The sequence below is a fragment of the Acomys russatus genome, chromosome X, assembly GCF_903995435.1.
Source record: "Acomys russatus chromosome X, mAcoRus1.1, whole genome shotgun sequence".
Classification (NCBI taxonomy): domain Eukaryota; kingdom Metazoa; phylum Chordata; class Mammalia; order Rodentia; family Muridae; genus Acomys; species Acomys russatus.
Window position 1 is genome coordinate 88,208,816 of NC_067169.1, and position 24,408 is coordinate 88,233,223.

The 24,408-nt window shown below is 35.2% G+C and overlaps 1 protein-coding gene and 1 non-coding gene across 3 annotated transcripts in view; both read left to right on the plus strand.

Annotated features, from left to right (window-relative positions):
• The window catches only part of Htr2c (5-hydroxytryptamine receptor 2C), a 247,234-nt gene that overhangs the window by 16,737 nt on the left and 206,089 nt on the right, over nucleotides 1-24,408 (plus strand). For both annotated transcript variants that reach the window (XM_051140859.1, XM_051140860.1), the window contains exon 2: nucleotides 4,638-4,695. The gene's annotated coding sequence lies outside the window, so the exon portion shown is untranslated. The remainder of the gene's footprint in view (nucleotides 1-4,637; nucleotides 4,696-24,408) is intronic.
• On the plus strand, nucleotides 18,224-18,352 carry LOC127186095 (small nucleolar RNA SNORA35). Its single transcript, XR_007830330.1, has one exon. It is a non-coding gene; the product is annotated as a small nucleolar RNA SNORA35 (small nucleolar RNA).

Here is a 24,408-nt window from a genome sequence, read left to right on the forward strand (position 1 = left end):
AAGGAAGCAAACCAGTGACCTTCATATCCTTTTAAAAGCAATGAAGCTGAGTAATAGAGTCTGTGAAATATGCAATCACAACATGAGCAATCAATGAGCTTAGGTAAAAAAAAAATAGTTTTGTAAAATGAAATCTGTTTCCTTCTATGTTTATTTTTGCATTCATTTGCATGTATATATTTCATATATGGATAGGTTTGAAATTATTTTGAAAAATACCTTTGTATATCTTCATATTGATACAGGATAAATCAAGTCTCCTTTCAGGGTTCTTACTCTCATTAATAAAAGAATTTAAGACCTGATTCAGATGGACGCAGAAAGGAAAATGTTTAAGTAGAGTTTAAAAGAAAAATCCCAAGCTATAAAAACACAGCAGCTGCCTAAGAGAAGAGAAAGGAGGAGCAAAGGAAAAAAGACCATGGCCTTTAGGCTAGCATGCACATTAGACATATGGTGAACAAACAGCCACATGACAGGAAGGCATTAGAGGAAGAGTAAGGAAGCCGAAAGAAACAGAAGAATCAGGAAATAGAAATGGGGAGAGGCTAATAAAGAGCCAAATCAGGATTCAAACTCGGGTCTGTCTGCATAGGCTGGGCACCCGTTTTCAATGATGAATGACAAACATACTACCAGTTCAAAAATGTGCCAAATTCTTATGCATAAAATGTACTCTGAGTACAACTACTCAGATCTAACATTTTTCTCAGGGACTGAGTTTGAACACAAGTCAGGAGATAGACATCATATGACATCTTCTCCAAATAAGGACTGTGTAGATCCTTAAAAGATCTCAGTTCACTTTTAAAAATGAAGAAAAGGCTGTTTACTAATAAAGGATGGATAACTGTGCCATATGCTGTATTTTGGGCAGAGGTGTCTCATGTAAGGGTTTATTCTTCTTGGAATCCAAGGTGGCAACAATGTTAGGACAATGACTTATCTATGTTCCTTCTGCCAGAATAAAGGATGCGTACACACACACAGTGACGATAGAAATTTCAGACTTTTATTCTGCCTTCCATTATCTTGTGGGTCCAAGAACAAAGTCAGTGCTTTTTTTTTTTCCAAATTCAGCTTTAAGTAGAAGAATCGGTTTCACGCTGGGGTGATGTTGGCTCAGGGCACAAAGCACTAATACAAATATAAGGACCAAAGTTCAAAACCCAGCATCCATTTAAATGTACAACTATGTTAGCCTGAGTTTGATGCCTGATTTCATGACAAAAGGAGAGAACCAACTCCTAAACTTCACATGTGCATGGTGGCATATGCCTGCCAACACACATACATCTCACACCTACACATGATGATGATCATCATCGTAATTTAAACATTACGAACAAAAAATAAACCAGCAAAGAAATTTTCCTTTGGTTTGTCAGGTCCTAATTGAAGTACTGTGCACTGTTGGAAGTATCATTGACAATCCATTGTGTTGTTCTCTAGACAATAAATGATACAGTGACGTTAAAAGGCAGTATCAGCTCAGGATAGTAAAGACTGAGATTTCAAAGACTGCATGGTAAGTTGAAGTGAAAGTTAAGAAAAACATGAACTAGCAAGTCAACATGATAAAGCAAAGTCTGTAAGTACCTCAGTGTTTGGGTAACATACAGTGAAAGAGAAAAAAGTGTTTTGAGAAGTGTGGAAGAAATTGAGAAAATCAGAGCCTGTTTAAGCTAGAATTAATATCAACTAGGCGACTGGCAGAAAACACAATGCCAGAGGTCAGAACATGTTTTTGAAGATAATAAAGATACAGCAGGATGTAGATATTCTGTATCTTCACGAAGGTGCCTGCAAAACTGACTAAAGTACTTTTAAAATGAGGACATTTTTATCACGTGTTTATCATACTTTAAAGATTACTCGAAAACCCAAATGAGCAGGGAAAGGAAGCCTGCTGTCCATCTGCAGTCTTGCACTAATCCCGAGTGGGGAAACATCTCCTTCTTTTTAAATGAATATGTTAATCTGTGACTATGCAGAGGAGTGCACTCCTCAATACTGGCATTTGAATGATGACTGAGCCTAAGCTAGGCAAAGTTTTGGTAGGCACTGCACTTGAAAAACCTGCTTTTGCACTATTATTTCAACTGGAGCTTCTGTTTAGTCTTCACTCTCTTTTAGGAGTCTTAAAAGACAATTTTGAATTGAAATTACACTTTTGTAATTGCTTTATTAGTGTAGGCTAGGCACAATTTGTGTAACATGAAATAAAATCACTTAAATCATCACAGAGTTGTCCTTAATGACACTTTATAAATCAATTATAAGTCATGCCAAGCAATCCTATCACACTTGGGGAACTTTAAAGTGAGTGCTTTAAAACGTATTTGGATTGATACATAGAACACAGTCGTGCTCAAGGCCATCTTTCTACCTTGAAGCACGCTGCTCCACAAAAGAAGCAAATCAAATTTATTGTGGGAATTTAAACTTGTAATATTTCAATAAGGTAAGGAAAGATCAAACACTTGAACTGATAATATATGCCATCATAAAATATATCTAAAATTCATAACTAGCTGATAGAGAAAAGATATGTTCATAAATGAAAGTATTGCCATAAAAAAGGCTGTGAGCCTTGCGCCAACAAGCACAGTGGCGTATCCCTGGAATGGAAACCAGAAAAATGAAAATTGTCATGTATTTGAGGCCAGCCTGGGACACATGATTCCATTCAACACCAAAGGAAAAAAAATCTCATGGGTACATTGGGAAGACACACCCAGAACACAGTTAATTTTAGTGAAGGAAATTCTCTCTCTTTCTTTTTTCAGAATTAATATTTAAACATCTACTCTAAAATATTAGACACACCAGAAAAACATGTTTACTTGCTAAATTTTAGAGAAATCATTCTTTTAAAAAACTATGAAGCTAGACTTTTTCATGAGGAACAGAAATGTTTCATTAATCTCCGTCTTTTCACGTGAGGGAAAACCTGAGGTAAAGAGACCTGATGGCCCTCAGAGGAAGGATAGCCGGCTACCAAGAAGAGACTTGATACCCTATGAACACATACAGGGGGAGGAGGCCCACCACCCGCAGTCACAGTCATAGGGGAGGGGAGTAGGGGGTAAGCGGGAGGGAGGGAGGGAGGAATGGGAGGATACAATGGATGGGATAACTATTGAGATGTAATATCAATGAATAAATACAAAATTATATTTTAAAAAAGAGAGAGAAAAAAAGAAATCTGACATCTCAGCACATTTTTCTTACTGTAGTATTCACAGTTCACCACAAGGGGCCGCAATTCCAAATGCCGCTGTTCTGCGAAAACAGCCGATTTATTCCCTCTAAGGCTATTGCATAATTAGGTAAAATTAATTTAAATGGTAGCCTCAACCGGGTAAGAGTAGATTACTACAGTGTAGAGAGATGACAATGCATCTATAGTTTGTATCATGTAAATCAATAACAACATTGTCAAGTGTTTCTTCACTCAGCCTAGATTCTTACCAGTAATTGAAAATGGCTAGTGACTCTGAATCTTTGCCTTCTGAAATGTTAACGAGAACAAGCTTTATGAACTTCTCCAATAAGGAAACTGATTTGTTTCTTATATGCATTTTAACATTTTCATAAAACAAAATATTAGTGTTGAGAATGTATTCTCACAGTCATCATTGCAATGAGTCTTTGCACTAACTATTCAAACTGACAAAAAGGTGCTCATTCAGATTTATAAATATTAAATGTATTTTAAAATATAATTTAGATAAAAGAGAAGAGTTCTCTCTTATTTGAATTCGCAACTACTTTATTTTATTGCTATAAGAAACCAACAGTATTGGTATTGTACATTGGTTATCGCTATAGTACATTCTATCTTGGATAATATGAAATATAATCACATCAAATTATTTAAATTGTGCTTTAAATTTCAACATATACATACTTTATATTCAGTTATTGAGGTCAATTTATGTCGATAGGTATGCGCAGTAATCAAATTATTTTAATAATCTAAAGTATAGAATGATGTGTTCTATATATTTTTCATAATTCTAGTGATGTTCACTTCATTTTAACTTTATTTTAAAGAAAATACCTGTATTTGAAACATATTGGTCATGTTTGTAGTGTTTGCAGCATCCTTTCCTGTTTAAAATGACAAATTAACATTATTAAAAATTTGTCCTATTACAAAAATGTAGCTGATGTTTTTCTTAACCTTGTTTCTGCAATCAAAAATAAATAATTATAGAATTGATACTGATATAATAACTGAAATTAAAATGATGATTGCCAGGTGCTATTTTCTTCCTAGAGCTTAAAATTGACTTAGGACCTATGGATCGAATACCATCTAAATACAGCTCTGGAAACCATCTTATGTGAAACAATGGCTCAACTGAACATCTAATGTAGAGTTTTGCTGATTTATTTAAAATAACAAATTGACATATGTTCCTTCTTTAGCACAAGGACAAGCAGTGGTGTACGTATTGTACGATACTTTATTTTAAAACTTACAGAGCTGAGATTTGAATGTGGCGTTCGTCGATAGCACTTCCATTACTATCCAGCCTTGCTCTACCCTAGAAAACAGCTAAGGTACCGGTGACTAAATCCTTACTGACAGAGTTCTTACTGTATTTTTTCTTCATGTTTACTTTTAGGGTTGTCAACTAATACCTGCAAGCATAGGCCAATGAACACCATCTTTCCAAATTAACTGTAAGTATACACTTAAGCATGCCCTGGGACTTTTATTTTGAATGAATGTTTAACCATTTTATATAGGTGATTACAATTATTTTGTAAACTTAAGCCTGCACTCAAACTACTAAAACATACAGAATTAATGGCTTACCACATATGAAAGCAATATTTAATTGATTAAAACACATTTTTAACAGAACCTAAAACATTTAAATTATGTTTTATCAAGTTATGTGTGATGCAGACACTCTTACCAAGTTGCAAACCACTATCTAAACTTTGTCATAAGAAAATATAAAATAAGGTTATGTATTAGGAAAATTTAGTCAATGAGAAATCCATGTTCTCTAGATTTCCCCCTGTAGTGACAAACTCATAGCTGTGATTTGGAATTAGGAAATCCAACTATCATTTTCTGGTGGTGCAAAGCTCTTTAAATATTCATCATAGATGAGGCTGGGGATGTATTTCAGTGGTAGAATATTTGGCTGGCAAGTAGAAGGAACTATGTGCTATCGCCCCAGTATTATTATTATTATTATTATCATCATCATCCTCCAACACAAGACAAGTATAAAGTGAGAAACTTTGTTATCAGTCACAGATTCTAAAAGTAGTAAAGACAAACTTTCACAAAAGACAAAAAACAGAAAATGGGAGGTGGGTGAGGTGGTGAAGGCTTTGAATCCCAGCACTCAGGAGACAGAGGCAAGTGAATTTCTGAGTTTGAGGTCAACCTGGTCCACAGATGAAGGTCTAAGATAGCCAGGGGTACATAAAGAAACATTGTCTCATAAAAAGAAAAACAGAAAGAAATAAAGGAAGGAAGGAATGTAGGAAGGAAGAGAGGGAGAAAGGCGAGGAGACAAAAAGCAAATCAGAGAATGGGGAAATCTATATTCTCTATCTTTGACAGGGTGTAATTATGTGACTGAATCAATACATTACAGGTTAAACAATGTGATATGAGAGAACTGCCCAGGGAATTCTCAGTTAAATTTCTCACTGTCATATTTCTGTAGTTAATATCACAAAATGAATTTACAATTGTAGTTTGGAGGAAGAATTGATTATTGTAGAATCTAAGCCATTATTATAAAGATATTTCTGTGTATACTTTTAGTAGTATGTTAATATATAATTACTTAGAAAAATTACCCAGTGCAAAAATGAAATAAAAATGTAATCTTATCAAATTTTAAAAGATATTAAGAAGGAAATAGGATTGGGAATGTCTGCTACACACATAACTAATGATTAAAAATTATAAGAAAGAATAAATCAGTGATTTTTCCCCAACAAGACAGATATATAAAAAAATGGCTACATTAAATTGTACCAAAAAGTCAAAACAACTAACATCAAACTGTCCTGTCAGGTTATTAAGGATATCCTCATCTGATGTTATAGCAAACATAACAGTTCCTGTATTTAATATATATTAAAAGGGTTCTATTACTCTTTCACTAGTTTTCCATGTGGTGCAAAAAACGTACCCTTAGGGGAAATTAAAAGAGTATAAAGTATAAAATTGTGAAGTGCTCCAGCAGGAGGAATCTCACTGTAAGCTTATGAAGACTGAAGTGTACAGCAGATGTTCTCATTGTGTTGATGAAAATAGGCTAACCCGGATGCACAGGTAAGTTTCTATGGTATTCACACAAAGTCATCTCATGCTGATTACCAACATTATAAGCACTGTCCAGTTACAAAGACGAAGGTGGATTCAATTTCACCTCTGCTATTTCTACATGTCAATTATCAACTACCCCACATTGAGTGTTTCCTGTTTCTCTCCTCAACCTGCGCACACTTTGTGCAAATACCTGCTGACCATTGGTTTTTAATCAGCTGTTACAAAAAAACTGATATGTAAATTTATCTTAAGGTAACAATAACCAATAGAACCAACAAACTCTATCTCATCCTTCCAAAACGTGAATCTTCCAAGGAGCTCAAAGGCAAAATATAGTTCAAATTTCATTTTATTATATAAAGTTTTGGCCTACTTCACTTCTCCAGGAAGTTCACCTTCCTAGGACACACCAGTGACATGAAAACTGCATTCCCACTCACCTACTATAAATGGTTAAAAACTAGTTGTTTATTGCAATGATGGAGCTAATGTCCTTAATATACTAATATTCACCATATATGGACAAGTACCAAGAGTGCTATTGTGATACCTATGCACCTACAAGTTTTTCTCCAATGTCAAAATTAACATGAACTACATATTCTTGGCAAGCACTCTACTAACAGGGACTTTGATATTCTGTAACTACTTTAAAATATATAAGAATCAATAATTTTCACAAAATAAAACCAGGTTTACATGATTTATTTCAATTATCCTTCAAAATTAGTAATAACTTCCCTATAGGTCTACAGAGTCAAACACAAGATATTATATATATATATACATGCATAGAGACAGAGATAATCTCCAAGATAATGATTTAGTTAATGTATTCAATATGTCTTTTGAAAAAATGGGCAATTTTCAATTGGACAGCTGTGCTCCTCCTGATAAGGATAAAGTTCGTAATAGTAAGTATTTACATTAAACATTGATTGTTTAGGTTTTTTTGTAACATGATAATATCACTGAAAGTTCTTTCCATAAATAGTTCATGTAATGAGGAGCACCAACACATTAGCTTTATATTTCCAGGGTAAGATTTGGACTTGTCAATCTCTTGATACTTGTATTTAAAATGGAAGGACTTACTTTTTTTTAAAAACTGTTTAGCCTTGTGGTATTACAGATAAAACAAACTCACTTAGCAGACTGTTTTGTATGAATTCTCTGATGCATAACATTCAGAATGTTTCATTCTGGGTTTACAGGTGACTTGATAGAAACATAAAAAGACAATAATATGTGCCAAGATTGCTGATTGTAGAGTTCCATTCTTTTACTATGCACTATGTTGAAATGTGTTTTTCAAAAATATTTATATTTCTTGTATTTCTTAAAGTATATGTTTTCTTCTCAACTCTTTATTTGGATAAACTAATAAATATATAAGCAGAAAGATGTGAAGAAAGCAAAGGCTGATCAATGGACTATCATTATGTTCTATGTGGGTTACACATGTGTGTCATTAGTAAGAACATAACAAGCTACATGCAATACATACTCAATAATCAGTTTCACAATAATTATATAAGTAATATAATAAAACAATAGTACCACTAGAAGAGAAATAATCAAGTACAGTTTAAAAAATTAACATGCACAAAATATTTTAAGGATGGGTAAGATCTGAGGCTTTCTGTTCTGGCATGGTGTACAGCATTTACTTTTGTTGATAATCTAAACTTTTAAGGCATTCTTCATCACACTTATTTGATTTCAAAAGATGTGGGCTTGACTAAATACTTAAAGAACCTATGGTTGCCCTATAAATATATAGAAATATAATTAGAAATATGTATTTATATAAAAGAAAATGTATGTTATCTAATTGAGCTAACTAGATATTTAAAAACTGTATATAGTACAGAAAATTTTTTGAAGTAGCCTGTGACAAAAGCTGGCAAGGCTAACATGATGGTTTAAAATGCATATATTCTTTAAAAATGTTTCAACTTCAGCAAACTATGTGAGAGTTACACTACTTTGGAAAGTGAGTAGCCAAACAGTTTGTAGTAACTTTAGTGACTGCAAAAAGCCAGTGAGTGCAAGCATGTAAGCAGATATCATGATCAAAGAGATTTTCACACAAAAATATCAATGACATATTTAGTTATGTTAAAATATTAGTTTTAGAAACATATTTCATACAATTTATAAAGCATCAGATGACTTATTTTTTCTAGAAATGAGTCAAGTGGCTCAAGGGTTCAAGGTCAACCTTTGATACTTAGAAAGTTTGAAGCCAGTCTGGTCTGGTCTGTATTAGATTCTGACTCAAATAGAAAACAGAACAGAACAAAAGCACCAGAGACAACTACAGTTTCATTTTACTTTAATTTTTAATATTTTTATTATTGCCCAACTGAATTGACATTTACTGTTTTTTCAAAAGCCTAAATTTATCTTAAATTTGAGTTCTTGACTGACTATTACAAGCCATCGTGACAAATTACAGACTAGTGCTTCTGGCACCATATTGTAGCTAGAATCATCTGGGAGATCATGTTAGTCTACAGATTCTGACTGAATTCGTTTGGTAAAGAGTCAAACCAATGTCAGAGAGCAAAAGTCAACAGTTTTACCTGAAAAAAAATCCCACAGATTCCATACTTTGGATGTTGTGAAGCTATGTGGACTCTCAGAGATACCTAGCTTTGCCTTTATAGTCCAGAGACAGGCACAGACAGTCTACAGGGTAGAGCTGGGTCCATATAAAAATCTCATGAATACTACACTACATTAAAAGAGTCTATAGTTAATTTACAGACTGGAGCAAAAAGTACTAACAAATAGTATTGCCATAGTTTAGGGGTAGTATGAAAAAGATGAGCTCTGTAGAAACATGACAGTTGAGTTAGGACTTGAAGATATAAGGACCTTCTAGACAAGTGAGTAGGAATAAAAAAAAGGGAAAGCAAGATAAGGAAAAGCATCGGTATGTTTAGAGAAATTAAACCACCAACTGTATATGAGAAAAGTAAGCCCTCCATGGCTTAGAAGGCTCAATGAGATGGGAGTGGCACATATGAATATTGAAATAGTTTAAAACTTGAATGAGTAGTGGTATCAGGTAGGCGTACTAAATGAGCAGTGGAGAATGTTATTAAATTCTGTATTTTAGAAATTCAACAAAGGACTGGTCTTTTGTGAGAGAGAAAGGGAGCAGAAATGATTGAGGAACTACAGTGAAAAGGTCAGGGCTTTAGTAGTAGCTGCAAACTGTTCAGAAATAAAAGCTTAGTGGAAACATTTGTAGAAATCATCTGGCTTTGACACTTCATGGCTCATATGTGAAATGATACTGAATTCTAAGAACAAACCACTGAAGTCAGTTTGCCCATTATTAGGAAGCACACAGCAGATTGAAAAGGGGGTAACTAAGAACAAAGACAAAGATGTGAGTACTTTAAAAGGTGATCTCTACAGATGTTTACCGGGGCTGCCAGACATTGCTGAACACATTGCTTACTCCTTGGTGGTAGTAGTGGACTGAGATAATAGAATGCATTGATGCAAAAACATACAGCATTCCCTTCAAAGGGAAATAGTTTATTCTGGAGCCACATATCAATGACTGTGACCTGGAGACACTGATTCAAGTACTATATTCCAGTAGGTTAACAATTTCATAAAGTTTCTATAGTAACAAAACAAAGTCATTAACCAAAACCCTTTTCAAATACATCATGTAGGTGGGCTAGAGCAAAGTGGAGCATTTTCTCTGCTGTCCCTAAATGCTATGTGATGATATTCTCAATTTTTTGGTTAATAGAAGTTGGGTTAATAGAAATGCAACATTTTAACCACTACACAAGTATCAATGTCCTCACCGTGCAATCTACCCTTTTATAATGTCCCATATAGATAGAGCTTCTTTTGGGAAAATTTAGTTCATAGATATCACATAAGAACCCCAGAGTTAGAAATATGAAAAAAAAATGCACACTTTTTTTTAATTCTTTCTGAATCTCTTCCCATTACCTATCTCATGTAACCTCCCCCCACTTCCCAGTCACTTTAGCTGGTTGATTTCAAGGTGTGTGTCACTGAACTGTTAAAGAGAATTTAAGATTTAAGGAGCACCAGTTCTTTCAATAATGTAACAAATGGCAAGTTTTATCACTCTTTAGCATACAAAGAAGGATACGATCTACCCATCGATTCTGTAAAATGAACAGCAAACTTGTCAGAAGCTGTAGGTTATAAATAAAAAGTGAGAGGAATTTCCTCATTGAGGAGAATCTAGTCTTTCTGCCAGTTAATATAAAATTTTTTTTTCTCCAGCTTTGTTCATCAAATGAAAACCAGTTATGACCTTCAGTAGAAAACTTGAGATTCTTTCACAGAACCTTGTAATCCAGGCCAGATTTGAACATGGGGTAGTCCTCAAACTCCAGTCTCATAAATGCTTAAGATTATAGGCATGAGACACCATGCCCAATTTAATTGGTTTTAATGATGAAAGGGAAGATGTAATGGTTTTATCAAAGGAAGCGATCAAGAATAGCAGATACAGACATAGGAACAATAGCTACTTGTTTCGTATGTGTCTTTCTCTGTGTGTTCGACATCTGAAGGACACATGACAAAGTTTCTCATCAAATGAATAGAGACATCATGTATAAATATAATATAAACTATACCAATGTCACACATGATGCTGAGTATGATAAATGCTGTTACCTCCAGATTTCACATTACAATAAAACCTTTTATTATCTATAATTAATGCAATACTCCACTGAACTTGCCTGTTGAAAAGTGTTAGTGTAAATTTGGTAGCATTAACTATCAAATATATCCTGGCTGCAAACATAATTAGCATTGTTTCTCTCAATCATATAATTATAATTACTGCCATCAAAAATTCTAACCCGGGGTCTGCTAGATGACAAAGTGGGTAAAAATGTTTACTATCAACACTGATGACTTGCACTCCATCTCCAAGAACCACATAGTAGAAGAAAAAAATAGATTCCACAAGATGCCTCCCAACTGTACACATTTTGTGGTACATACATATACATGTTTTCAAAAATTCAGAAAGCCTTTGAAGCCTGATTACCTTAAACCTCAGGTGGAAATCAATATAACATAAGTTTGTCAAAAATGGAACTTCGTGAAGTTTTTAACATATAGAAACCATTTAGTAAGTATTGAAATGCCTATATTTACTTTTTTATAATTTTATTAATTTATTCATATTACATCTCGATTTTTAGCCCTTCCCCTGTTTCCTCCCATTCTTCCCTCCCTCCCATATCTCTCCTTCTCCCCTCCCCTATGCCTGTGACTGAGGGAGACCTCCTCCCCCTATATATGCTCTTAGAATATCAAGTCTCTTCTTGGTAACTTGCTATCCTTCCTCTGAGTGCCACCAGGTCTCCCCATCCAGGGGACATGGACAGAAAAGGGGCACCAGAGTTCGTGTGAGAGTCAGATCTCACTCTCCACTCAACGGTGGAGAATATCCTGTTCGTTGGCTAGGTCTTGGTAGGGGTTCAAAACTTACTGCCTATATTCTTCTTGGCTGGTGCCTTAGTTTGAGGAGGACCCCAGGATCCAGATCTGCCTGTCATAAAGTTCTTCTTGTAGGTTTCCAGGACCCTGTGGGTCCTACTATTTCCCCTTTCTCTGTGCTACTCTTGCCTGAAGTCTCAATCCTTTTTACTTTCAAATAAAGCCAAACAGATGGTAGATAGTGATACTTCTAGCTATATAGGATGAAATGAACTTGCTGTTTACGGCCAGAAAACAGAGCTTGTTCACAAAATGGTGTTGTTTTCAAGTACTTCCAAAATGCAACACAAATCTGAAACATTCTGAGATTTTTTTTTTGATATGGCACTCATTTCTTTTATCATGTTTCTGTAGTTTGCCCCTCTAAGATTTCAATAGATAGTTCTTAATATTTGTGGAATTAACAAAAATAGCACAATTGATAATATTAAATCTACAACTTTAGTGGAGTCCCACCTGAAATGTTGGCTTTTAATAGTTGAGGCAATGTTTACCCTCAGTAAGAAAGCATTCAATAAATGTTTTCAATAAGTGTTAGATGAAGGTGACTGAATTACTCATTTCCATTCTTTGTTATTTTTAAACTTTAAATTTCTGCAGATCTTTGCTTTCTTTAAATTGGGCATACACTTTTCTGCTAATTGATTTTAAGAAAACATTTCATGTTCTCCAAGATATAAAAGCACAAATAATTGTCTTCATTTTACCACATTTTTGACAATTATATTAATGTTTGATTTTGGTACTTGATGTGCTAACACTTAAGTGCAGCATAACTTTCTCACACTTTTTGCCCCTTGTTACTTCTCTTTAATTTTCACTTTGATGATCCTGGCACTCCTCCTGCCTCTAAAGGAAAAGCTACAATTTTAGTTTATGAAAAGATCTTTATCTTATTGTGTTACCATGATAACTGATTCTAAAAGTGCAAACAATAGCCATGTATTCTAACACAGAACCCTAATATTGTGGAGACTTCTTCAAATTTATCTAGTAAAAACATAAGTAAAAAATTTTTATTGGGTAGATCAGAGTAGGGGTTCGATGTTTACTATTGTATTGTCCTTGGTTAGTGCAAAAGTTTGAGCAGACCCCCCTGGGCCCCGATCCACCCATCATCACGATGTTCTTCTTGTAGGTTTCTAGGACTCTCAGGGCCCTTATATTTCCCCAACTCCTATATTTCTCTTACCTAGAGTCTCAGTAGGATGTCTTCACATCTATCTCAATCTTCTGGTAAGTGAAGGCTTTCATGGGACATGCCTTTGGGGCTAGTGTCCAGATATAAGTGAGTATATACCATGTGAATCTTTCTGCTTCTTGGTTAACTCACTCAGTATGATCATTTCTAATTCAACCCATTTGTCCACAGATTTCGGCATTTCCTTGTTTTTAATAGCTGAGTCGTATTCCATAGTGTAAATGTACTACAATTTCTTTATCCATTCTTCAACTGAGGGACATTTAGGTTGTTTCCAGGTTCTGGCTATTATGAATAAGGCTGCCATGAACATGGTTGAGCATATGTCCTTGTTGTGTGGTGGAGCATTTTCTGGGTATATTCCAAGGAATGGAATAGCTGGGTCTTGAGGAAGCCCTATTCCCATTTTTCTGAGAAAGAGCCAGATAGATTTCCAAAGTGGCTGTACTAGTTTGCATTCCCACCAGCAATGAAGGAGTGTCCTCTTTCTCCATATCCTCACCAGCATGTGATGTCACTTGAATTTTTTATCATAGCCATTCTAATGGGCATAAGATAGAATCTCAGAGCCATTTTGATATGCATTTCTCTGATGACTAAAGATGTTGAGCATTTAGTGAGGACTGACTTTGACATGAACTCTGGTGCTCCATATTTGACCACCTCCCCTTGGTAGGGAGATCTGGTGGCACTCAAAGAAAGTATAAGCAGGCTACAAAGATGAAACTTGATAGCCTATGACCATATAGTGGGAGAGGAGGTCCCCTTCTGTCCTAGACCTAGGGGAGGGGAATAGGGTGAAAGCGGGAGGGAGGGAGGAATGGGAGGGTACGAGTGATGGGAAAACAATTTATTTATAATCTGAATAAATTAATAAAATTAAAATTAAAATTAAAAAATATTTTTATTTTTTTAAAATTAAAATAGAATTACATTTGCCCCTTTCTCTCTCTTCAACTACCCCCATCCACTATTCTTAAACTCATGACGTCTTTTTCAGTCATTACCTCTCTTTCTTGTTCTCTCTCTCTTTATATATACATATATGTATATGAACACGTATGTATACATAAACATATACATACATATGTGTATGTATATAGACAGACATACAAGTAGATATGTGTTGTATAAAATATAAATGCATCATGTTTAGTCCCTCTTGTGTTACTAGTATGTATATGACGCACCAATTGGTACTGGATAAACAATCAGGAACTAATACCCCAAGAAGAATAATTCTCCTTCTCTCAGCATTCCTTAGTTACCTGTAGGGATAGGACCTAGTGAGATTTGATTAGAGGTGGGATCCCATGAGATTTTCCTCTTCTATGTTCACATGTCTATTGATATAGTATTTTGGGGGTCTTCTTTTGGCAGCCATATTGTTGAGGTATTGTGGCTGCAACAAAATACATTTTTAAGTGACTAAGCCTTTAGGAAAACATCTAGTTTGAAAAACTTACTACTGAAAAAATATCATGGAAGGCATTATGATACCAATGAGAGATGAACAAAGAGAGGGTAGCTTGTATGGCACCAGTGGGTAAGAAGAGGTTCTGAACTTAAAAATGAGGATAGAATTGAACTAGAAATGTAGAGAGGCCAGAAAAAGGGTGTATTTCAAAGTATATAATTGGAGAGATGTAACTAAGTGGGATCTCATGAAAGGCTTTGGAAGCCAGAGAGAGGTGAGAAGAACAGAGCTGATGTGACCTGTGAACTTGCTGTATTATACAAGTAAGAGGAATAAACGTAAAAGAGGTAAAGTGAGAGAAGATGTCAAGAATAAGATGTTGATTAGGGGACATTGATAATGATAATGTGGATAGCCACTCCTCCAAAGAGAAATTCCCAGGACTACATAGAAATGCAGCACTAAATTTCTCATCTGTATCTCATAGTTTTGACACTTTGCTAGGAACTGTAATGTTTACACTTGGGGATAGACTTGCATGGCCACCAGGTGGCTGCCTTGCTAAAGTTGTTTTCAGGTATTTGGGATTGGTGTGGTCAAAATGTTTTCCTTGGCACAATTTTTAGACAACAACAGTCTACCTACTCTCTTATTTGGTATCTAGACAACCTTTTACTCTTGCATGCATGTGGTGTTACGCACTGAATCAAAGGTCTTGCGTGTGCTAGGCAAGTGGTACCTGCAGCCAACTGAATTAAGTTCTTCCTTTCTCACTATCCACCAGTTCAGGGAATTGATTTATATATTAGGTTTCCCAATTGAGCAAATGAAAATGAAGTAATTAATAAGGTATTTATGCAGTTTCCATGTACCCTACATTATAATTGGTGGCCTGTTCTCAGACAAATATCCTTAATGTTATTGCTATCATCTAACATTGAATTTTGGTCTTTAAAAATATTTAATTTCTTTTCCACTGTACACCGATTTTCAGTGCTTATGGCAGAATTATAGCTGTGAGAGAGGATATTCATGAAATTATATGACAGGAAAAGGACAGCCAGACTGTCTAAAGGCTTCAGAGGAAGGTCAGTGACCATTGAGCAGTAATCACTGGCAAATACGGATCCAGCAACTCTATCTTCAATATACTTTCTTATTCATGCCATAAAGAACATAAAGTTCTCAGTTTTATGGATTTCATATATATATATATATATATATATATATATATATATATATATATATATAAAACCAAGTTTGTTAATTTGACTCTTCATATCAAAATGTAATGCATTAAGTTTGCATTAGGACTAAAAGTGATGTAAGCCTTTTTTGAAAAAAAAAAAACACAACAATTAACATATTGAAGCATCCCATGCCACAGAGAAAATATGCTGTTTATTGCTCTAAATTATTCAGAATTTTTCACACAATTTGTTATAAACATCTGACTGAAAAAAAATTCCAGAACTATTACTTAGAACTTTTTGGTCGAATTGCAGGTTTTTCCCCTTCTCTTTGTGTCTATGAAGGTTACAATAAAGAAAGGGGAGCATAAAGTGTCAGGATGATAGCTGGGTAATAAGATAAGAATATCCTTGAAACAGTTACAGAGAACTATTATACTGTCAGCACTATCACAAATTAATGGGGTTGCAATGAAATGTTCAGCAAAATCTCTCTGACCTCTCAAGGTTTTCATGATTTTATTGGGGCGATAAGATCAGTTAACCAGAAGCAAACAATAGAATCGTATGTCCTAAGTATTAAGATAGTGCATATGCGAAGAGGTAGAGAACCACTGAAGCCTTCATTTCAGCTAAGGTTTCTTCAGGTAGTGTCCTTATCAATTAGTATGTAGCATCTCCTTATTTTGCAGTTACCCCTTTCATCTCATTAGGCATCTATTTCCTATGTACCATTCAAGCCTTTTGCATAGGTACCTTATATGGTAGGCACTAGATCAATTTTCCTACTTGATCAATGACATTTTTTGAGACAGAGTTTCACTGTGCAGACCAAGCTGCCTTAGGACTCACAGAGATATACCTACCTTTGCTGGGATTAAAGACATATGTCATCACAATAATTTCTATTTTTCTTTATTTTACCACTGTTCTATTGTTTAAGAGCCGAAAAATATCCTTTTATGAGTCACATATTAGTTTGTGCACTTTTGTTCCTGAAGAATATTTGTCTCCATACTCTTATATTGGGTTAATACTTATTTTTAAATTGTTTCCATTGTTCTTGTTTTCTTAAACACTTAGTGTCCAGGAAGAAAAAAGATAACAATCCTCAGTTTTGGGGTTGGAAAATAGCCTCATAGAGTAGAGAAACAAAGTATTGACTATACCGATAAACATGTCTGAAAGAATCAAGCATTTATAGGAAGATGAACCAAGTGGTTCTATTATAGATTGTTGGCAGAAATACAAATCTGCACAAAATACTTAGGAAACCGCTGGCATTATCTCTTAAAATTGGATATTCACAGTGCATAATTTTGAATAACAAATTAATTATAGCAAGAAAGCTATGGGTGGTGTCATGATAATAGTGATTCACTACACTAAGGGTTATAATTAATCCCATTCTGTGCACTGAGGCCAGACTCATAGAACTCAGGCGGCTGAGTATCCAAGGAGGGAGCACTCAATATGGCAGAAGTACAGAGGATATTGGGGATGTGTGGTATTGTTGTTGTTGTTAGAGGGGGTTTTTTGTGTATAGTGTTGTTGTTGCCTTATAAAAATTTACTAGTGAATAGTGGCTGATCCAATGAAGCAAAACATGGGGGAAGAAATTACGATTATTTGCTAAAGGCAGCTCCAAGTGGCGGGTTTTCATGTATAACCAAGAGGCAAAAAATGGAAGATGTGCCAAATGAATTGTGTTTTGGTTTTATGCATTAGAAACACCGTGAGGTCCATCCAGATGCAAGAAAAAAAATGTATCATTGTCATTAGTACAATCACATATAGGAAACATTACATAGTTGTAAGTAGTCAGCCCACATTTATGGCAACATAACCAATGCAGTACAAAGAAAATTTATTTTGTAAGAGTGGAATTATAAGAGGAGAGGAAATAAGGAAAACTATGAGCTACAAATAATTTCCTGGTACTGAACAGGGCAGAGCAATTAAGAGTTCCTGCTGTTCTTCTAAGGGACCTAAGTTAAGTAGCTAGCAACCTCCTGTAACCCCAGCTCCAGGGGACACCCAGCCCTTTCTTGGCCTATGCCAGAACCTATACACAAAAACAGATAAAAATACCAACTTCTAAAAACTGCTTCATAAGTTTTAAAATATATGTTTCACATGTGATAATTCAAAAAACAGAGATGTTATTAGGAAGTAGAGAGGTGTCTAACTATGACAAAAGACATTATTCAGTGGACAACTAATGTTGGGTACAGTCCTGGATGCTGCACATTTTCCCTATAATTTTCATAACAACTAAGGATGAAAATATTACTGGTCTTATTCAACATATGAATAAATAAAGATCAAGAGACCTTGGGTAAGTTTTCTAAGGTCCTACATACGAGCAGTGAGCGTACTACCACTTGGGACTCAGACTCACCTATCTTTCAACTCACATTTCTTTCTCCTCAAGTACACACTAATTTGGAAGGCACATTGCCAACTGAAAACACCATTGCTTTCTAAGATGTTTCTGGTTTCTCATTCACGATCTCCCCCTAGCTGCTCTCTCTGCACAGAGGACATGACTGTGCCAATAGCTTTACTCTCTGTAGCACTGGCAAGTGACCCATTGGGTTCTTCCTTGACCAAGTGGGCATCGAGCAGTGCAAAAGCAAAACCCCCCAAAAAACTGGGAAAGCCACACTGTGGGCTACTCCCGCATGCAGGTGGGTACATAACCGATGGGTCCTGTGACCCTTCCTGAATATTGTGAGAGGGTGAAAGGCAAGTAGCCCCATGACTTCTATTTCTAATTAAAGATAGTTATGTCCATATCAGGCTAATAGAAAGTATACAGTGCTATATTTGCTAGTGCACGTTTTTAAACCATGCTAGCTATGTAGCATTTAGCAACTTACACAAATCTCCTTAATAGTCAAAGTATGGGGTTCATAAAACATGTATGATTTTATTGGAACAAGTAAATGTTCTCATGGAGATTTCATGGAAGCATATACTCATTTTAAATTTCTTGACAAAGTGTCCATTAAGAGTTGCTGAGATTTCTAGTTGAGTCTTTCTGTTTCTGGGGAGGAAGTCCCCCTCAGGCACAGTAATAGGGGAGGGGAGTAAGGGGAAAATGGGAGGGATGGAAGAATGGGAGGATACAAGGGATGGGATAACCATTGAGATGTAACAAGAATAAACTAATTTTAAAGGACAACATGTGATTTTCTTCCTTAGGCATGATGAAAATGGGACTACTATTATCCTTAGAGATGATGGCTCCCTTATGATTTATTTGTTCCATGCTCTTATTAGATTCCTGACAAACTAACCCTTGCCACTTTCTTCATCTCCTGTATATGAACTGTAGGATTAGATGTAGGACCTTGTTTCAAAGTCCATTGTGGGCCTCTTTATAATTTTAAGATATGTTCAGATATTAAAATCTTTACTAATATTTTCCTCTACCACATAGTAATAGAAGATTCTTTAAAAGCATACTAGCCCAAGGGGCATGTCCCACGAAAGCCTTCACTTACCAGGAAACTGGGACAGAGGGGAAGGCATCCTATTCGGACTCTAAATGAGAGAAGCATGGGAGAATAGCAAACTAGAAGGATCCAGAGGGTCCTAGAAACCTACAAGTAGAACATTATGATAGGCAGATTTGGGCCCAGGGGTCCTGCTCAAACTAAGGCACCAGCCAAGGACAATACAGGCAGTAAACTTTAAACCCCTACCCAGATCTAGCCAATGGACAGGACATTCTCCACAGTTGAGTGGAGAGTGTGATATGACTTTCTCACGTACTCTGGTGCCTCACATTTGACCATGTCCCCTGGAGGGGGAGACCTGGTGGCACTCAGAGGAAGGACAGCAGGTAGCCAAGAAGAGACTTGATACCCTATGAGCATATACAGGGGAAGGTAATCCCCCTCAGGAAAAGTCATAGGGGAGGGGAATAATGGGAAAATGGGGGGGGGAGGAATGGGAGGATACAAGGGATGGGATAAACATTGAGATATAACAAGAATAAATTAATAAAAAAATAGTTTAAAAAAACAAAAGCAACAAGCTTTTCTTTACATACAAGTTAGAACTTACTGTCACAGTATGTACAGCAGTCTCTTTCGTAAACTGTAATCTCGATGAGTAATTTTTGATAAAATATATTAATATAACATATCTGTGAAGTCAAACAATGGTTTTTGTAAATGAAACTGAATGGAGAGAAGCATCACAATATTGAATGCCATCATTTTGGCAGCATATAAAATAATATGATTGAGAATTGAGTAAAGATGACTTAGTGAAACATGAATCCATGATGTTCTAAAAGTAAAATAAGTGTACTGAAGGGAGATCTCACATTTTTCTTTTAATGACATAGATATTAACCATTACTTTCTAGAAAGTGGCTTTAAGGTAGAGTTCACTACCATAAAGGACAGGAGTCATAGGTCTACCTTCATATCATGTTTGTTTTCTGATAGTCAACATTATTAAAAGGATGTACAGAACTTGAATTCATTATAATCTTACCTTTGGGGAACAATGAAGGTAAAATGCATCAGTGAAAAATACACACCTATGACAAAATTTAAATCCTTCATAATAGCTACAAAAGCTTAATTAAAATAATGATACTTTTCACAGATAAATTACAACTATAATCTGTAATTGTTTCTTTTTTCAGTATTTCAGAGTATATTTTAAAAATGCATTGTTCTTCAGACTATCATTTTTATTAACATTTGAGAACCATGGAGTTTTTATCCTTTTAAGTTTGTGGGTGATATCAAGTAAGAGAACAAAGGCTGTTCTATATGAATGGCCCTCTTGAGTTTCCAGATTTGGCCCTTTAGGAAATAAAAGTGAATATCTCCTTCCTTACACATATAAGAAGACAGAGTGCTACCTGACCCATTAACCCTGTGAATGACAATATTCAAATAAAGCTTTGTTGTTCGTCCTTTACTAGTTTAACTGAAATGAGTACTATTTGACTGCTGTGTCCCATGGACACATATTCCACTCATAACAAGATGTGAGAAGCCAGGATTTTAAATAGATTTCATATTGTTAATTTCTTAAAATAATATTGTCTTGGGACTTGTCTCAGAGGCCCATGTGCGTAGGTGGAACTCTGTCAAGAAAATGTCTTTTTCTCAACAATTTTTCTAAATACAATAAGCTGTTTTCCTTGCAATCATTTTTGCCTCCTTTTTCTTTCCCGATGGCCTATTTTAGATTCACATGGAAGTGTGTGGTTGGAAAAGTATGATAATTTAAATAATGTCGTAATGTGAAACCATTCTATAGCAAAGACTAGGGGTGTCTTTGCACTAAATGTCTGCCTATATTTGAATGCAGTATTTTTACTATAGAATGTGCTATTTAAATGGAAACACAATTATTTATCTATATGGTGCTTCCTTTGCTACATTTACCCTCTTGGGGTCTTGTTGTAAGTATATTGCCTATTTATTATTTATTGTTGTCAAGATACAAAATTTTGGCCTGCATCAAATGATGAAACTGCCTTTGTTCAAGTACTTAAATTGCATTCTGGTTCAGGATATGTCTTATCATTAGACCTCTCATTGTGGCATTAATAAATTGACTCATGGGCTGGTCTGTCAGAGATATTTGAATCATTATTATACTTAAAGAATTATTATTTTTGTTGTTGTGATATTAAATCAATGCTGTCAAAGGAAAGTTGATCATGTTGTTGTTGTTGGTTTATACAAGGTTACTGAGGCTGGCCTTGAGTGACTGTATTCAAGCCATCATTTGCCTCAGCTATCTCAGAACTACAGGCACATGCAACTGACCCTTAATGTTACATTATTTTTAACATGAATCAATGCACAGAGCTAAGATGGCTAAAGGTATTCTGTTTATCTAGGTAAGTGAGTAGGAGAGTGGAGAGATAAGATGTTAGGTGGATGAAAGTAGGTGAGAGGATGATAGATATATACGTAGTAAGACAGATAGATAATAGATACATAGACAGAAACATGATAGAGCATGACAGTAATAGAAAAAATATTCATTACTTGTGCTTGAATTTATCATAATTTTACTTGTTTCCCTTACTTATTCCTCTATATATTATTCCATTCCATAAGAAATGAAAAATCATAAAGTGTTTCTTTATACTTTTAGAAGATTTAAATATAAATGTCTTTTTGAACTTTAAAATTGGGCTCTTTGAACCATAGATTCTAACATTGTCTTCCTTCATCTACCCCACATAGAAAGGCATTGTATATTTACTACTGAGAAGGAATTGTAATTAAAGCTACTTTTGTCACTCTTGACTTTTTTGGGGGGTCCTGTTTGGTTCTATCTTAGGTCTCTGTGCAATCCAGCCTACAGTTCCTGACCCTCTAAGCAGCATCAGGCATCAGGAGTGGGCTCCCTCTCATGGGTGTCATTACTCCACTATTCTAGCACATATTTAAGGCAGGACAAATTATAGGTGAAAGGTTTTGTGGCTGGGATGGTGTCCCTATACCTAAACTGGAAGTCTTGGCTGGTTACAGGAGATAGCAGGTTCAGTTTTTATATCATCCATTACTGGTAGTCTTAGCTAGGGTCACTCTAATAGATTTCTGGGAATTTCAATTGGCTCCTTTTTCAATACCAGATATTTAAAAAATGCAAAACGTGGTTTGAATTTCAAAATGATATGGTTATATTATAATTTCAAGAAATAATTTTTGAAGACAACAAATAAATATCCTCTTGAAGTATTCGTGACTCCTAAGCAAATTATATCCACATACAAAAAAAAAATAAAATTCTATAATGTGTTAAGAAATTTCAGTGCTCATTGCTGTTGATTAACTAACTCACTTTAATATAATAAATAAATTGCCAACAATATCCCATAGCTGGATGATGAAATGAAATGATATAAATTGAATGCAGAGAAAATCCACTACTATTAATATGGCAATGCATTGTAGTTGTCTGGGATAGTCAGTTTGAACTTATTATCTGTAATAATTCTTTGACTCTCAAAGGTATCCTTATTTGGATGCAAAATGCATGGTTATTTCTATTCACACATAGAGACCAAAGTATTGTATGATAATACATAAAGAATTGTAAGCAAATATCCCTTCCCTGGTGGAGTGTGAAAAACATCTTAAAGGTATAAGATCTGTACATGAAATCACTACAAGTAATCACTCTGTTTTTAAATGGAAAGCTTACATTGTGGTTAAGTCAATAATCACTAGATGTAATAAAGGGACATCACTGGTTGGACTAGGGTACTTTTCTGGAATAGTTATACTAAAGCATGTTACATGCATGAAGTCCCATGAACAAACTTTTAGTGACTGAGATGACTATGGTTCACAGCTGAACACCTCACTAGAAAAACATAGCACAAAGGAAGACATGTTAGAAATGATAACAGAAGGAGTCAGAAATTGTGGTCTTTCAGCCTGTGTCTGCTATTTTCTAAGTTTAAGATGCTAAAGAGACCTTGCTCTTTGGCTTTACTTTGTTTAGTTGTATAAGGGGTTGAAACTGGTTCATTCATGGATGTATAACACCATTAATAAGGGATATATAAATGACCTGTCCAGTTATTATCAAGGTTTCCTCCTCTGATCTTTACAGCAATCATTACTGTCATGTATGTTTCCAGTGATGTAGTATTGCAGTCAGTTTGTGATCCTGTGTTTCTCTGAGAGAGAGAGAGAGAGAGAAAGAGAGAGAGAGAGAGAGAGAGAGAGAGAGAGAGAGAGAGAGAGAGAGAGAGAGAGAATAGATTGTCCTGAAAACAACATCTGTTGTGTTAAATTCATTTTCATTTTTTGGCATACCCTTTATTTCTTAATTTGATGGCAACTATATTCCATTTTTGTGATACTGATGGTACTTACAATAGTAGGGGACTCCACCAGGAGAAGTTGGCCTTACATATTTTCAGAGCAAAAACTGCAATTATGTTACAGGTAGTAACTGAGGCTCCTGCCTGCTCAAAGGAAGGCACAATTGCTGTGCATGGGTGTCATTTTGCACAAATAAATCCAGTTCCACCTTTCCAGTACCACTCTGGTTTCAGGAAGACTGCTCTTGTTCTCAGTGCTCATCACCCAACAGGAGATACCATGCTCCCTGGAGTGCAGGTAGAGCAATTGAACAGCAAGAAACTCTTGTCAACTCAATGGAGCTCATATATCTTCTGTGAATCCAGCTGGTTCAAGGCTGCAGGCCCACTTCCCTTGGCAGATTTTTCCATTTCAGGGAGTGGGGAAAGTGGCCTTAAACCATCAAAATGGATTATACATCACTCTTGACATATATGGATACTTCTCTCCATTAACTGGAGAAGTTAGAGACAGTTTAAATTAAAAGTGGTCTAACGATGAAGACACAGTGTCTTAACCTGTTTAATACTTACTATATACTTTTAAAATGTGGTGGGATAAAATAAATTATATATTTATCTGTGAGTAAATTTTCTTAATATAGTGACTAGAAAACCAAGATCAAACTGAAACTGTTCTTTTGTATCTGTAAATGTACCAAGCCAGCAACATGAAACATCAAGTCAGAATGTATGAACATCTAAAAATTCACAGATAATGGATAGAACTGGAGTTGTAAATGCATGTCTGTGAATGTTATGTTTTTGCTGTTGTGATTGTTTATTTGTTTCAATACATAATATAGGGTGGTAAATCTGTTTTTCTCCATACCCTATTGAATCTTTTTGCACCGTCAATTTTTAAACACTTTAACAGCTGATTAAATGGAAGAG